This window comes from Lutra lutra, chromosome 3, assembly GCF_902655055.1.
Source record: "Lutra lutra chromosome 3, mLutLut1.2, whole genome shotgun sequence".
Classification (NCBI taxonomy): Eukaryota; Metazoa; Chordata; class Mammalia; order Carnivora; family Mustelidae; genus Lutra; species Lutra lutra.
In genome coordinates, this window is record NC_062280.1 from 68,081,794 (window position 1) to 68,099,173 (window position 17,380).

The window sequence follows — 17,380 nt, forward strand, 5'->3', positions numbered from 1 at the left end:
GAGAAGACCCCTGAAGAAGGTGTTATTGTATGTTACTGATTCTAAGATGCACGTTCTTTTTTCTTTTTTTTTTTTTTTTTTATTTGACAGAGATCACAGCAGACAGAGAGGCAGGCAGAGAGAGAGGAGGAAGCAGCCTCCCTGCTGAGCAGAGAGCCTGATGCGGGGCTCAATCCCAGGACCCTGGGATCACGACCCGAGCTGAAGGCAGAGGCTTTAACCCACTGAGCCACCCAGGCGCCCCTAAGATGCACCTTCTTTTCCTACCTTTTTATTCTTCTGAAATCAGATGCAGCAAAAAGGTATTGTGGGCACCACTGGCTCTACATGCAAAAATGTGGTCCCCGCCATTTCATTTGAGTGAAGTGCAATGTCAATACCACAGGAGTTGAGATTTATTGTCGTAAAAATATCTTCCAAATGATGCCACTGTGCTATGAACTGAAGTGAAAACTTACTTTACACGCAGGAAGGCGCAGAAACAGAGCCCTGTAATATGTGATTAAAAAAAAAAATGATGACTGTGCTCACTTTGTACTAAAATTGGAACGATACAGAGAAGATTAGCATGGCCCCAGAGCAAGGATGACAGGCAAAGTCGTGAAGCGTTCCATATTTTAAAAAATATATATATGACTGGTAAGTCTAAAAGAGCGCTTTCATTAAACATAAAATAAAACTCTAAGTCGTAAGAAAGCGTGAGCCATAGTTCAGTAGGCAGCCTTTTGTTTCTTCGTGGTACATAAAACAATGGTTCATTGTATAATTAAAATTTTCTTAGATTTGTTGAAATGTACATCTTAAAGCTCAAGAAGGAAGATCATGAAATAGCTACCTTGACATTCTCCGCAACATTCCAAATGTTCAGTTTTTGGCAGAACCAGTTTCTACCTACATTCATATTTAATTTTTAAACTCTTCTCATTGTTTAAACTTAAATACATTTCTTTTGAAAGAAAAAGTATACACTTGTGAAATGAAGGTTTTACAGCACTCGTTGAATGGCTTAAATATGAATTACAATTAATCTGTAACCATTAAGCTAAAAAAACATGTTTGACCATTTACCATCTAAAATCATCTTACTGGGGCACCTGATTGGCTCAGTTGGTAGAGCGTGCGAATCTTGATCTCAGGGTTGTGAATTCAAGCCTCACGGTGGGTGTAAAGATTACTTAAAATCTTGAGGGACGCCTGGGTGGCTCAGTTGTTTAAGCGTCTGCCTTCGGCTCAGGTCATGATCCCAGGGTCCTGGGATTGAGCCCCACATTGGGCTCCTTGCTTGGCAGAGAACCTGCTTCTCTCTCTCCCTCTGCCAGTAGCTCCCCCTGCTTGTGTGCTCTCTTTCTTCTCTCTGTCAAATAAAGAAATAAAAATCTTAAAATAAATAAATAAATTTTAAAATGATTTTAAAAATAAAATCATCTTACAGTAGAATGTAGACGTGCAGAATTCCGTGGGGAACCCCACATTTAGGTGAGGTTCCATCTACTGAGATCCATCACTTCCTTCCAGCCACTAAGCCATTGCCACAATTTCCAGACTCCTCATCTGTATTTGCTTTCAAGAAATTCACCCTGCGGGGCACCTGGGTGGCTCAATGGTTAAGCCTCTGCCTTTGGTTCAGATCATGACCCCAGAGTACTGGGATGAAGCCCCACATCAGGCTCCCTGGGTGGGAAGACCATTTCTCCCTCTTCCTCTGCTGCTCCCCCTGCTTGTGTTCCCTCTCTCGCTTTGTCTCGTTCTCTGTCAAATAAGTAAATAAAGTCCTTAAAAAGAAAAAGGAAGAAAGAAGAAAGAAGGAAATACACACTGAAAAATCTTTCCCAAACTGAAATCAGAGAGCTACCATCAACTTAGAGTTTGACTTCTCAGCACCCATTAATTTCCATGTTTATTTTTGTTACTCAGGGATATAAAGTTTGATGCCCTACTTTGGCCGTGATGCCTGACCCACCCTCTAAGGTTGTTGAACATTTTGTTATGAGTTCTTACCAACATTTTGATACAATAATTGTGGAACTTTGGGAGAGGGATCTGCTTTTAGCCTAGGGAAATCATTTTCAAGATCAGTACTTGTCCTTCATTTACTTTCAATGTGTAAACCCAGTCATATGTCTTCTTTGACTCAACAGAGCACCACTTCCACATATGGACAGGACTCTTGTTATCAACAAGATGAGGAAATTCTGTTTATCAGCAAGTGACACTTTACCCCACTTTGCACTTCCCACTAATTATGGTTGTTAAGTTTTCAGGGTCCTATCACAAAGAGCAGTTCATTAACTTTAATTATTTTTGAAATTCATTGGCTCCAATATAGAGTGAAGCTCGCAGATCCCAGAGGGCTAGAATTGCAGAAATTAATTAACAAAGAGTAGAAGCTCTTATTAGCCGACGCTTTTTGCTATCTTCCTTTCTTTTCTTTTTCATTTAACCACTTCAGAGTGGGTCTCAGACCCTTCAGACTAGAGGCAGGGGAAAGGTTAGAGCTGAATGTTCAAAACACAAGAAATTGAAGTCGTGGGCCTTGACCAGGAGCAGAGTGCTTGGCTTGTTTCACATTATATTTCAGCTACATCATTGTTGGGTCTGCATTTAGAAAACCCACAGATCCACTGGTTCCCAAATCATATCCAACTGGTGTCTATGTTTAGTTGATTCCAGACAGAAGCTGACACTTAGAAACTTGACAGGAATCCCTCTGCATGGTATCCTGTTTAAATTAGACTTCAGGGGCCCACGGAAGTCCTCTGCTCCGTGAAGGTATGGCCCTTTGTAGGTAGTCTTTAAACATCAAACCAGTTAGACTCTATTGCTGTAGAGTCTGCTATGAAGTCCATGTCTGTTCCTATTTCTCTTGTAAAAAGTACCCTTGTAACGTGGAAGAGTAGTGCACTCCAGCATTGCTAGAGGCAGTATAAATTGGCACAACCTTTCTTTACAGTCTTTCTGGAAAGCAAAATAGCCATAAGATGTCATCAGATGCACATACAATTTGACCAAAATTTCCACAACTGTTTTGTTCAAGGAAATATTAAAAAATGTGGGCAAGCACTTCTCAACAGAGACGTTCATTGCACCATTAATTATAGTAGTGAAATATTAGAGAAACCGAAGCATCCCAACCGCTTTAATAATATGCAGCTGGCAGAAGTGACATCATAGGGTATTTGATACAGAAAAATGTTTATCTTATATTACAAAGTTAAAGAACCATATCCCAGAACTATACAGTGTTATTTTAATTTTAATATTTTATGTAGTTATAGCAGTTTATTGAGAGGCAGAATTACAGTGTACTTTTTATTTTCACCCCTATCTGTTTCTGTGTTTTTCAAATTTTCTACATTGAACCACCACCACTCTTATAATCAGGGAAGGAACATGAAAGACTTTAAAAAACGAAAGAAAGCACCTCCTTGAGGCATAGTGTAATTGTTGAAATTAAAAGTTTTATCAAAATCAAGGCCTTACTCTTCCTGAAAGTTCGGGAAAAGGAAACTCTGATTTTCTAAGGGCTTGTCAAGTATTAAGCACTGTGCTAGGACCTTTTTACATATATTATTCCACTTAATCATCAGAACAGTCCTATAAGGCATGTGCTATTATCTTTAGCTTTATGGGTGAAGATACAAAGACACAGACTTAAATAGCATAACTTAGCTCAAATAACTACTAAATGACAGAGTCAGAATTCAGAGTCAGGTCTTATCTATTTGTTTATTCATCAGCTTATTCTATTTATACACACACAGAATCATTAGGATGGCTAAATAGTTCTGGAACAGGAAAAATAGAGACTAACATAACAAGCATAGAGAATAACATTAAAAATATCCATATATTCAGCACCCAGCTTAAGAAATTAAAAATTTCCAACACAGAGGATGCTGCCTGTTTACTTATCCCCAGTGCCATTCTATTTTCTTCCATTGAGAAGTAACCATTGTTGGGATGCCTGGGTGGCTCAGTCCAGTAAGCGTCCACCTTCAGCTCAGGTTATAATCCTGGGGTCCTGGGATCGAGTACAGCATTGGGTTCCCTGCTCAGCGGGGTGTCTGCTTCTCTCTCTGCCTGTGGCTCCCCTGCTTGTGCTCTTTCTCTCTCTGACAAATAAGCAAAATTTTAAAAATGAAAAAGAGATAACCATTATCTTGAGTATGGAGTTTATCATTTCTATGCAAATTATTGTTCCTTTGCTACGTGTGTTGGTATTCATAAACTAGACTGAATCAGTCACTATCCAGTCAGAAAAAGAGGAATCACTCTATGTATTACACACAAAGGGAGATTTAACACTGGGAATTACAGAGGTAGCGAAAGGGCTGGAGAAGCAAATGGGATGATGTTTAGTTTCATCCATTTGCCTCCCCAGATCAATTCCCCATCCTTCTTTGTGCTCAGGAAACAGGGCCATACAGACTATCTCACTGTACTCTCTTGGCTTCTGACTTCTGGTTGGTTTTGCCCCATAGGAACTACTGGCAAGAGGTTGAGGGGAAGAGGAGAGTGGGATCAGAGGAGCTATTCCCTTGACTTCCTTCTTGTTGGGTTACTAGCACGTTGGCACCACAGCTGCTAAAAGAGCCCCTGATACCACCGAAATGCTCATTTTCAATCACTTCCTACACTTGTTCCTGCTGCCATTGCTCAAAGCACAACTGGAACAGACAGGAAAATGGTTTCTCCCTTTCTTCCATTTTCTAATCTCCTGTCAATGCTTTGCACTGGCAACACCTAACCAGAGCCTGTGACCTGGAGTTCCCCAGTTGTCAACCCCTTGCCACACAGAAGAGTGCACAGAAAGGCTGAAGTGGGCTTGAGATCCAATAGCACATAACCCACACAAGGGCACAGTATTGTTTGCATTTTTAAAACTCTGTATAGATAGTGTCATGCTCTACGTCTCCTTGCTTCTTTGTTTAACCTTATCCTTTTGAGATCTGTCCATGTTGATGCATGTGGTGCTGGTTTATTCATTTTAACTGCAATGTTGTATTCAGTAATGGTATTTCCACAAGGGAACTAGTGGAGATAGAAACATGGACATTACTGGCATTAGAATAAAAGAGATATAAAGATAATATATGGCAAACTACCAACAGGTAAAATTAGATGAAAGGAAAACATTTCTAAAATCTTTTCATTCCTTCATTCAACACAGATGCATTGAGCTTCTACCATGTCCTAGGCATTGTGCTTGACACAAAGGACAGAAAATTGAATATGACCTCATCCCCTGCTCTCTGGTTGCTGATGCATAGACAATTAGATACATGATTCTCATAAAGGTAATAAATACTATGATGGAGTTATGACAACGGTGCTATATGGGCATAGAGCTTGATAAATAGAAAAAAGAAATTAAAGAGAAATTTCAGTTATATAGGTTTAAACTCTCTAAATAAGTAAAATACTGTATTGCAAATGGAATTCAGCAGTATAGTGAAAAAAATGATACCATGACCAAAGGAATGCAAAATGCTTCAACATTTAAAAAAAAAACTTAAAATTGGTTAAATGAGAAAAGTCATGGATTAAATGGAAACATGTCAAAAAGTCATTTGAAAAAAATTCAGCAGCTTCTCCAAATAAAAACTTGAGGTCAGATTAGCAGGATCCCATCTCAACATAATAAAGATTAGTTAACAAAAACTGAAAACAAACACCATAGTAAGTAAATTGTTTACCACATTTCCCTGTAAAGCAGGAGTAAGATACCATAGCAATCATCTTGTTTTGATGATTTTGATAATTCTAAGGAAGCCTTAGATAATACAACAAATTTATTTTTTTTTAAATTAAAATTAGGAGGGACAACTGGGTGACTCAGTCAGTTAAGCTGCTGCCTTTGGCTCAGGTCATGATCCCAGGGTCCTGGGATCCAGTCCCGCTTCGGGCTCCTTGCTCAGCAGGGAACCTGCTTCTCTCTCTGCCTACTTGTGCATTCTCTTTCTCTCTCTCTCTCTGATAAATAAATAAAATCTTTTAAAAAATTAAATTTACATATTATAACAAGTATCAAATTATAAACTATGATATTGCTATTAAAATAGAAAAGTATCCGTTATATATATGTTACATATATATATATATATAGACATATATATATGATTTATTTATTTGAGAGAGCACACATGAATGGGGGAGAGGCAGAGAGAGAGGGAGGGAATCCTCAAGCAGACTCCCCACTGAGTGTGAAGCCCAAAACAGGGCTCAGTCCGAGGACACCGAGATCACGACCTGAGCTGAAGTCAAGAGTCGGACGCTCAACCAACTAAGCCAGGTGCCCCTGTCCATGATACATTATTAAATAAAAGGAGAAGGGAAAGCAAATTGCAGAGTCTTGTGTATGTGGTGGTGGGGCGGGGTAGGTGGGAAGAACAGGCACGTGTTTGTACACAGGTGTGTATCAGTTTGCATTTGGCAAGGGAAAGAAGTGGAACTATACATATCAAACTCCACATTGGCTATCTCAGAGAAGTAGAGTTAGAGAGTAAGAGTTAGTGGACCTTTTATTGTTTTAATTATATATCTTCATATTATTTTAAAATCAGTCCCTTTTATCACCTAAAACAGAATTTTTAATTTTTAATCAGATGGTTAAGGATTCCTGTAGTGATGCCTGAGCTCAGTTTGAAAGATGAGCAGTGTTTGCTGAAGACAGAATCAGTAAAAGGGCTCTTCTCAGCAGGGGACAGCAAGAGCAAAGATGGTACATGTGAGTCATCTCTGTTATCACCAGACTCTGACATTTATGGGTTTACATGTGGGGTGGTTGGTCCTAACTAAAAAGCAGTAACCAAATTCAGCAAATTCTCATCTCCTTTAGTGTCATAGCTGGAAGCAAGGCACTAAACGTACCTTCCCCAACGAAGCTGATGGCCTGACAACATTCCTTTATGATCACACATTCTATTTATGATCAAAGAGAAGCCCTAATCACTTCTACTGAGACTGCAGCTTCCTGATCAGTCTCCAGGAGGAAAGACCTGGGTCAAGCTGTGTGTGTGTGTGTGTGTGTGTGTGTGTGTGTGTGCGCGCGCGCGCGCATGTGCATGCATGTGTGTTGGAGTCAGAGGGAGACCCTTTATGGGGTGCTTTACCTGAGGACTCTCAACTTTTTCCACGCCACCCATGTACACGCCCCCATGCCAGTGTTGCTCTCTTTTCTCTTCCTGCTCTCCACCCTTCCCCAGTGTTCTAATCCTTCACCTCATTACCCAGAAAAATTAACCTCTCCCAAGTTCCCCCCACCCCAACCCACACACCCAAACTCATCCTGATTTGGGAAGTCACAGAGGCATAACACAAACTCTTACAGAGACACATCTGAAATTACATATAGCAATACATTTGGCTTGTTTCAAATCAAACTATGCTCACTTCCTCTATGATTTTTTCCTATCTACTTTCTGTCTTTTCACCAAAATCTCTATTGGTCTCTCAATACTTTTTATCCTTTTCAAATCATGTATTTCATGGAAGAATTTTAATTTTCTAATAAAACAATAAGTCTCAGTCAAAAAGTCCAACTGATATGTTATAAAGTATCTTCCTGCACGGTTAGATTCATATGAGATGGAAATGGATATGCCTGTGGCCAAGGTGACCCTTTCATCAGGAATTATAATCAATTCCCTTCCCTCATTCCCATGCCCCTGCAAGGACTGCTATGTTTTCTCTCCCTATAATTTTGCTTTATCCAGAATGACCTATAAATAAAATCTGCAGGATGTAGCCTTTTCTGTCTGGCTTCTTTCTCTTGACATAATGTTTTGAGATCCGTCTATGCTGTAGCAGTAGTTCTTTTTTATTTCTGAGTAATGTTCCTTTATTTGGAGGCACCCCAGTTTATTCATTCATCAGTTGATGGACGTTGGGTTGTTTCTGGCCTTGGTATTATAAGTAAAGTGTTGTAAACATGTGTCTGTAGGTTTTTGCATGTTCATTTTCTGTAGAGATCCAAGAGTGAGATCACTGGATAGTGTGGTGTTTGTTTAATTTCGTAAGAAACTGCCAATGGTTCTCCAATGTAGCTGTGCTACTCTGCATTTCCATCAGCAACATTTCAGCACTCAAGTTACTTTGCACCCTAGCTGATGCCTCGTGTTGTCTGCTCTTTTTATTTCAGCTACTGAAATTTCAGATAGTGGTGTCTCACTGTGATTTTAGTTTTCACCTCCTGAAGCTTATGAGGTTAAACATCTTCTCATGTCCTCATGTGTCATCCATATGTCTTTGTGTGTGTGAAATGCCTGTTGAATCCTTTTTGTCCATTTTTTTAAAATTGAGTTGTTTTGGGGCACCTGGGTGCCTCAGTTGGTTAAGCATCCGACTCTTGATTTTGGTTCAGGTCATGATCTCAGGGATGTGAGATTGAGCCCTGTGTTGGACTCCGCACAAGGCATGGAGCCTGCTTAGGATTCTCTCTCCCTCTCCCTCTGCCTGTTGCCCCCACTAAAAAAAAAATTTTTTTTTAACTGAGTTATTTTCTTATTGTTGAGTTATGAAAGTCCTTTATATATTGTATATACATTTGTTAGATATGTGTTTTGCAGATATTTTCTTCTAGTGCATGGCTAGCTTTCCTTTTTTCTTAGTACCTGTCTTTTGCAGAGTTAAAATTTATAAAATTAAAATGTTATATGTCAATTTTTCTTTTATGGTTTATATTTCTGTGTCCCATATAGAAAAATCTTTTCCTATAATTTCTTCTAGAAGCTTAAATATTTTAAGTTATGCATTTAGGTATATTATCTATTTTGAGTTAATTTTTGTATATGATATGGAGTATGGATTGAGATTTCTTCTTTTCTTTTCTTTTTTTAAATATGTGTGTCCAATTGTTCCAGCACCATTTGGTGAAAAGACTATCCTTTCTCCGTTGAATTGCCTGAGTATCTTGGCCAAAAATCATTAACCTTATAAGTATCTATACCATTGATCTGTGTGTCTGTACTGTAGCCAATATCAGCATGACTTGATTACTAAAACTATATAGTAAGTGCCTCATGGACCCTTCCCATGGTTAAATGGTCCCAAGGTTAGATATCACAGGTTAAGCCGGTTAATGCTATTCCCTTTGTCAGAGTTTGATTTAGGCATGAGCGTAGGATACAACCTTGGTGGATAAAGCGTAAGTGTTCTGGGTGGTTCTGAAGAAGTGTTCCTTGGTCTGAAAAAAGATACAAAGCCACAAATGTATTCTCTTCTCATACACTGTCACAATGCAATGTAATGTGTGGAGCTGCTATAACCATCTGGTTTTCATGTGTGAAGAGCTAAGAGAAGCAGAGGGAAGGTCACCCTCGCTGTACCCTGACCTCATGGAGACCGTGGGTTAACCAATTCTGGAATTTCACTGCTTCCAAGCTTCTTGTTATGTGAAATAATAAAATTACCTCAAGTATAAGCCACTTTTAGTTGGTTTATGTTACTTACCCTGAATGCTTTCTATTACAGCCCACATTGAAGGCAAGACAAAGGAGAACAGATTTTGTTGAAAACACAATAAGAAACAAGGAGGACAGGATTAAGAAAAGCAAGAAAAATAAAACAGATGAACAGAGATAAAGAGGATTAGAGAAAAAAATTATAGAAAAAGAAAATAGCTAAGGAATATCTAAACATAAAGACATTATCCCTAAAAATGAGAACTAAAATATTGAATCTGAACATACACTTGAATAAATAGAGGAAAAATTAACTACTAAGGACAGATACCACATAAGCATTAACCAAATGGAGAATCATTCCTATTCTAAGATAGAAAGACTCAACATCATAAAGCTGTCAGTACTCGCTAAATAATGAGTTCAACAAGATCCCAATAAAAACACTAAGACCTTTTGTTAACTACACAAATTGATTTGTCTAGTTCAGGGGTCAGTGAACTAGGGCCTATAGGCTAAGTCCAGCGCATCCTGGGTTTTTTTGTGAATAAAGTTTTATTAGAACACAGCCACACCCATTCAATTACTTATTGTTAGTTGCTGCTCTCACTATATACAATGGCAGAGATAAGTAATTGCTATGGAGATGTAGGGGCTGCAAAGCATAAAGTATCTGCTATCTGGTCTTTTACAGAAAAAGTTTGCTGATCCTTGATTATATTTTGGAAGCATATGACAGTTTGATTTCACAGGTCCACAGCTAGAATGCAATTTGGTTAAGGGTGACTATCTCACCCACATGTTATTTAAGTGTGAGGGGGAAAGAATTTGTCTTCACATGAAACAGCTATCCCCTTGGGGTAATTTCCAGGGGGAATGAGGAATAATGTTTATCAAGCCCTTGGCAAGTTTCTGAAAGCACACTCTGATCTTTGCACAGAGACTGTCAACAATCACCCCTAACATCTGTACACATTTTGCTGGTACATTGTGATCTTTACACAGAGACTGTCAACTCACCCCTAACATCTGTACACATTTTGCTTTGACAACATGATTTACATTGTCCCATGATCCAGAGCAGGGGCAAGGAGAAATAAATTACCTGGGATGGCAAGTTTGGTTTCTATCACCTAGGACCATGGAGAATTCCACCAACCTCTTCCACATTCCGAGGGAGTAATTTGGAGCAAGTCATGAACTTCCATCTCTCCACAATATCAAGGGAAAAACCCCCATCAGGCAAGGAAAGCAGGTATCGGGAAGTCAATATTTTTCTAACTGCTCTACTAACTGGCCCTACCAGCACCTTTTATCTTCAAAGGGTCAACAGGTGATAATTAATGTAATCACTCATTCCCTAAAGTTAGAGACCCATAACAGTTGCCAGAAAGACTCAGCGGCTAGGAGACCGTTGAAAGAAGTAGACCTGGGAAAGCTATTAAAGCAGGTTCTTTTATCTGAACAAACAAACAAACAAACAAACAACCCATCAAAAAACAGGCTACCTTGAAAAAAAGAGGTTTTAATTAAAAATACATGTGGTAATAAAGGTGATGGAAGTCTCGAAGAAAAGTAAGAGCATTAGTACATCTTGGGCCTTATTACTGAGTTTGCTTGCTGGGAAGATCACACCCAGCTGTAGAGATTCTCTATGACAAAGATGTAGAGACAATTCAGTGGAGAGAGGATAGTTGCTTCATAACAATAGGTGCTGGGACATTGGGACGTGCATACATACAGAAAAAGTGAACCTTAGCACATGCTGCATGTAATGCAAAATGGATCAGAGACCTAGATGTAAAATATAAAACTATAAAACTTCTAGAAGAAAACATAGCAAGAAATCTGTGTAACCTTGGATTTGGTGATTATTTTAGATATAATACCAAAAGTGCAATACCTGAAAAAATGATAAATTGGACTTTATAAAAAATTATTGATATGCGTGATTGGTAGTGTTAAGAGAATGAAAAGCCAAACATGAGTGTAAATCACATATTTGCAAAGGATTCATATCCAGAACCTATAAGGAACTCTTAAAACTCAACAGTATGAAAATAAATAATCCAATTTTAAAATGGGCAAAATATATGAACAGACACTTTGCCAAGAAAGATATATGGATGGTATATAAGTATATGAATAGAGGTTCAATAGCATTTGTCATTAGGGAAATGCAAATTAAAACCAGAATGAGATACTACTACATAACTAATAGAATGTTTAAAACCCCCAAACGGATAATACCAGATGCTGGTGAGGATGCAGAGCAGTAGGAATGCAGGTTCATTGCTGGTGGGAATGCAAAATAGTGCAGACACTTTGGAAAACAGTTTAGCAGATGCTTATACAGCTAAACGTAAGCCTGCCATGCAACCGAGCCAATCCACCCCTAGGTACTTACCCAAGTGAATTAAAACTTTATGTTCAGGCAAAATCTCTATGTGAATGTTTATAGCAACTTTATTGATACTTGTCAAAAACTGGAAGCAACCAAGATGTTCTTTAACAAACAAATGGAAAACAAATCATGGTACATGATTTGTACATCCATACAATGGAATACTGTTCAGTAATAAAAAAGGAATGAGTTACAGATGCACACAGCATGTATGAATCTTAAATGCATTTTGCTAAGTGAAAAAAGCCAGACCCAAAGGTCTACATATTATGTAATTCTGTTCATATGACATTCTGGGAAAGGCAAAACTATAAGGTTGGAAAACAGATTAGTGGTTGCCAGGTATTAAAAGAAGGAGCAATGGTTCATCACAAGGGGGACACACAAGGAAATTTTTCAGGTGTTGGAAATGTTCTGTATGGTTATAGGGTGGTAGATGCATGCACTTGTAAAAAACCCATAGAATAGTACATCACAAAGAGTGAACAGTAATGTGTGCAAATTAAAAGAAAATCAACCAGGGGCTCGTGGGTGGCTCAGTCAGCTAAATGTCTGCCTTCAGCTCAGGTCATGATCCCAGGGTCCTAGGATCTAGTCCCACATCGGGTTCCCTGCTCAGTGGTGAGCCTGCTTCTTCCTTCCCTCACTGCTCATGTTCTCTCTCAAATAAGTAAATAAAATCTTTTTTTAAAAAGAAAGGAAAGAAGGAAGGAAGGAAGGAAGGAAAGGAGTCCACCAGAATGTCAGGGATCCCTGGGATGGAATGCATACTGGAACCAATGAATCTAACTGTATTACACAAGTGAAAATTGTATATATCTGACATATATATATTCATATATCGCACTAAATTGGGTAGGGGGGAAATGGAGTTGACCTAAGTGACTTTGGAAAATGGTGTTTTGACTGGAAACCACAAAGCTAAAGATAGAGGGGTGCCTGGGTGTCTCAGCTGGGGAAGCATCTGACTCTTGGTTTTGGCTCAGGTCATGATCTCATGGGCCACAGGATCTAGGCCCCTGTCAGGCTACATGCTCAGTGGGGAATCTGCTTAAAGATTTTCTCCTTCTTGGGGCGCCTGGGTGGCTCAGTGGGTTAAGCCGCTGCCTTCGGCTCAGGTCATGATCTCAGGGTCCTGGGATCGAGTCCCACGTCGGGCTCTCTGCTCAGCAAGAGGCCTGCTTCCCTCTCTCTCTGCCTGCCTCTCCGTCTACTTGTGATCTCTCTCTGTCAAATAAATAAATAAAATCTTTAAAAAAAAAAAAAAAGATTTTCTCCTTCTGCCCCTCCCCCTACACACACACACACACACACACACACACACACACACACACATTCTCTCTCTCTCTCTCTCAAATAAATAAATAAAGCTAAAGACAGAAACCTATGCAAATATGGTGCTCCAGTTGAGAAATTTGCTTCTTACAGGAGTACATTTTAACAATTTTGAAAGTATTTTGTGTGTAGTATGTAATAGTTGATAACGAGAGCTAAGTTTCTCACTGTCAGAGAAAGAAGTTACAAATGAGCAAAAGGAAAATGCTAAAATGAATTCTGTGGGGCTCAATTAGAGTCAGATGGTGTGAACTCATATTTAGTTTAATATATACACAGATGGATATAGAAATAGTTATAGATATGTGTATATACATTAGATCAATTTATATTCATGTTTCCTAGCTTTGTCTGCTGAGAATGTCTAAAAGCAGTGACATTTCAATAGCAATGAGCACACCCAGAGCCCAGATCTTGGTTTCTAAATGTTGTTCTCCAATTAAAGGAAGCTGGGCTTCTTGGAGAAATGGCTGATTCTAGGGCTGGAACAGAAAAAATGGAAGATGAGCCTGGAGCATTTTGTAGTGCCAGAAAGTACAGAAGTACTCAGAAAAGAATGGTTGCACAACAGCATGACTATACTTAGTATCACTGAGCAGTACACTTAGAAATGGTTAATATAGTAGGCTTTATGTTTTATGTATTTTACCACAGACAAAAAAGACGAGAGCTTGCCAAAAGGACACAGAAGCTTAAACTGAGAGTGCTCTCAATGGGGCAAAGCTGGAAGAATTTGAACAACAAAATATGTCATTTTGCATTCCCATCAGCATTGAATAATGTAGTATTGGATTATAACCAAAGTACAAAATGAGTATACATGAGTCCATACTAATATAAATATAATTATTAAATAAATAAATAGCGAAGAGGCAAAATTTCTTTTTTTTTAAACATTTTATTTATTTATTTGAGAGAGAGACAGTGAGAGAGAGCATGAGCGAGGAGAAGGTCAGAGGGAGAAGCAGACTCCCCATGGAGCTGGGAGCCTGATGCGGGACTCGATCCCGGGACTCCAGGATCATGACCTGAGCCGAAGGCAGTCGCTTAACCAACTGAGCCACCCAGGCGCCCATAAGAGGCAAAATTTCTTATAGAAGAATTCCAAATTCTATCTTTGGGATACTCTCTTCCAGGAGATGGAGCTTGAGGGTGAGCTCCAGTGACTTAGCAATTTGCTTCCAGGGGAAGGGGAAAAATGGTAATTTTACTATTAAGACAGTACCTTAAAAGGTGATCAAGGTTAACATCACCAGTAGTGGGTCATGTTAGTGGCAGGCACTCCTGATATAATGTAATGAAGAGGGCACTTCACCTCTATGGTCTTCCTCCCCCAAACCTATAAGCCCAGTCTAATCACGAGAGAAACATGAGACACGCCCAAATACTGGTATATTCTGCAAAATACCTGACCAGAGCGCTCTTTGAAACTGTCAAGGTCCTGAAAATCAGGAAAGTCTGAGACACTACACAAACCAAAGAGGACTAAAGAGTTTACGGAGATAGGACAACTTACTGTGATACAGGATGCTGAATTGCATCCCAGAACAGAAAAATATCAGGGAAATACTGGAGAAATTTAAACAAAGTGTAGAGTTTAGTTAATGCTAGGATTCAAATGTTGGTTTCTTGGTTTTGACAAATGTACCGTGGCTATGTGAGATGCTAACAGTAGGAGAAAACGGGTAAAATCATATGGGAACTCTCAGTGCTATCTGCAATCTTTCTGTAAATCTAAAATTCTTCCAAAAATTCCAAAACAAAATTGTGTTTAAAAATAAATAAAGGGCGCCTGGGTGGCTCAGTGGATTAAGCCGCTGCCTTCGGCTCAGGTCATGATCTCAGAGTCCTGGGATCGAGCCCCACATCGGGCTCTCTGCTCAGCAGGGAGCCTGCTTCCTCCTCTCTCTCTCTGCCTGCCTCTCTGTCTACTTGTGATCTCTCTCTCGGTCGAATAAATAAATAAAATCTTTAAAAAAATAAAATAAAATAAAAATAAATAAAAAGTTTGGCAATAAAGGTGATGGGAATGTCAAAGAAACTTAGCAACACTGGTATAAATTGGGCTTTGGGGCTGTGATTGCTGGAAGGATCCCTTTCAACTCTAGAGATTCTTGTTGGTCATCTGCCCACAAAACAGCACGCATTGAGCATTATTCTAGCATGGCAGTTCTCAGATTTTGTGTATATCGGAATCCTGGAAATTTAATGAAAACTAACTGGGGCCTAGGTTCATTGAAATAAACTAACATTGGACTACTGTATTTTCACAGAGCTCCCTGATTCTGATACATACCCAAGCCCGAGAACCACGGCTCTAGCACTTTTCTACTACCAGGACCATCCATCTATCCATTCATTCAATCATTTATTCATTCAATAAACTATTTATTGAGCAACTATTCTAATGCCAGCCTATTCTTAGTACCAAGTATACAGTAGTAGACACCAGGCAAAGACCTCATGGGGTTTATATTCTAATACACATATAAACCTCATCTCTTGTATGACCCAGTTAAGTCCCCAGAGAAAAAATCTGATTGGCCTAGCTAATCATTTACCATCTGCTGTTTATTTTTGGGGGGAAGGGGCCACAAAGCTTTTCTTAACAGGCTACTTCATGGGTTATTAGTGTAGGTGTTGGTTTCCAGTAAGTCAGGGATTCCCCTCTACTCCAGTCAGCTATGGCTGGGGTTCCATGCTCTGAAACTTGACCCTTCCTGAGGTTTGCTTCTTCAGCAAAACTAACTAGGTCAGGAAGGGTCCATAGGTTAGGGAGACCCTGGTGTGTGACCATGAAGGATGGTTGTTATCCAAATGCAGTGGGAGCCAAACTTTCCCAGGGCAGTCTAGAGACAAAAATATTTAGGCTGCACTGATCAATATGATACAGAGATCCTTCCATCACAAACTATTTGTGGGTTTTCACTTTTCTACTCCTTGTAATGTTTCAGAATACTGGCTTGCCTGCAGCAGAGTCCTACCTCAGTTGAAACTGTCTTAGACAATAATCTCCCATGCATTCCCCCTCCATCATGTTATATTTATTTATATTAGCTTTGGCCACATACTTAGGATTTTATTCATTGCCCTCTGAGCATATTCTGTAACTACAAGAGGGAAACAACTAGCACCGGAAAGATTGGAACAATGGTTTGCACATTTTTAGTCCCAAATCCGGTGAGCCTTGCACCTTACCAACTACCAACTGCCACTAATAAATAACACAGATCTTGATAAGGCACAAAGCGGAGCAGCAGAGGGAACTTGTTAACTGATCCTGAAAAAGAAAAGGCTTTGAGGCTATTTCACACATTCAGTTCAAATCAACAGACTTTACTACCATGTTTCCAAGACTCAGCCAGGAACAAGGGGTCTGAAAATGAAAAAAACCTGACCCTCACCCTAAATGAATGGACCATAAAGAGTGGAAGACAGGTCTATGATGAAGAGATGTTTCCAGAAATGAAGGAACTAACGATTCTAGAAACTAAAAACTGAGAAGAGGCATTCCTCTGAATTTAAGGATCTGTAAGTAATATTCAAGATGGACCTAACTGGATAGTTAGAATTTTTCTAAGTATAAATTGAAGAAGCAGCACTCCAGATGTATGGATCAGCATGAATAAAGTAAAGAAGGGAAGAAAATAAATGGCCTGTGTAGGGCATAGCAGATAGTCACTAATATGACTGGAGCAAAATATAGCTCTAAGGAAGGGCCAGAGTTGCTGATGGACTACCAAAGGTCCACATCCTGGGTTCCGCAAAGCACAGCTAGTGCCAAACGTCTGGGAAACAAAAATCTGACCACTGAACATAACAGCTTATCACACCACCATGAGGAAGATTATAATTGTCAAGCAAAAAAAGAACGTCATCAAATCTAGTTCTTATATGTCTTTCTTTACATTAAATTCATTAATGACTTAGCTGCCAGGCACTCTGCTAAGTATTAGGAACATAGAGCTAATTCCACTGCAGTCCCTGCCCTTGAGGAACCTAATAACTAGAGATTTCATTTGTGTATTTATGTGTTGATTAGGCCTCCTAAAAACCTGCTGTTGCTTTATTGACAGCAAAGAAAGATAAATGACTTTTTATTTTTAAATTTTAAATACTCTTATTGTTAAAGCAGTCCATGAGCATTAGAAAATAGAGAACCAGCAAAAACAAAGAGTAAAACATCTCTGGCACACCCAGAAATCATCACTGTAATCCTTGGTTCATATCCTTTCACATC

At 39.2% G+C, this 17,380-nt stretch overlaps 1 non-coding gene across 1 annotated transcript; it reads left to right on the forward strand.

The window, feature by feature from the left end:
* Positions 1-516: 516 nt before the first annotated feature.
* Positions 517-620, forward strand: LOC125096574 (U6 spliceosomal RNA). Its single transcript, XR_007126255.1, has one exon. It is a non-coding gene; the product is annotated as a U6 spliceosomal RNA (small nuclear RNA).
* The last annotated feature ends 16,760 nt before the right edge of the window (positions 621-17,380 follow it).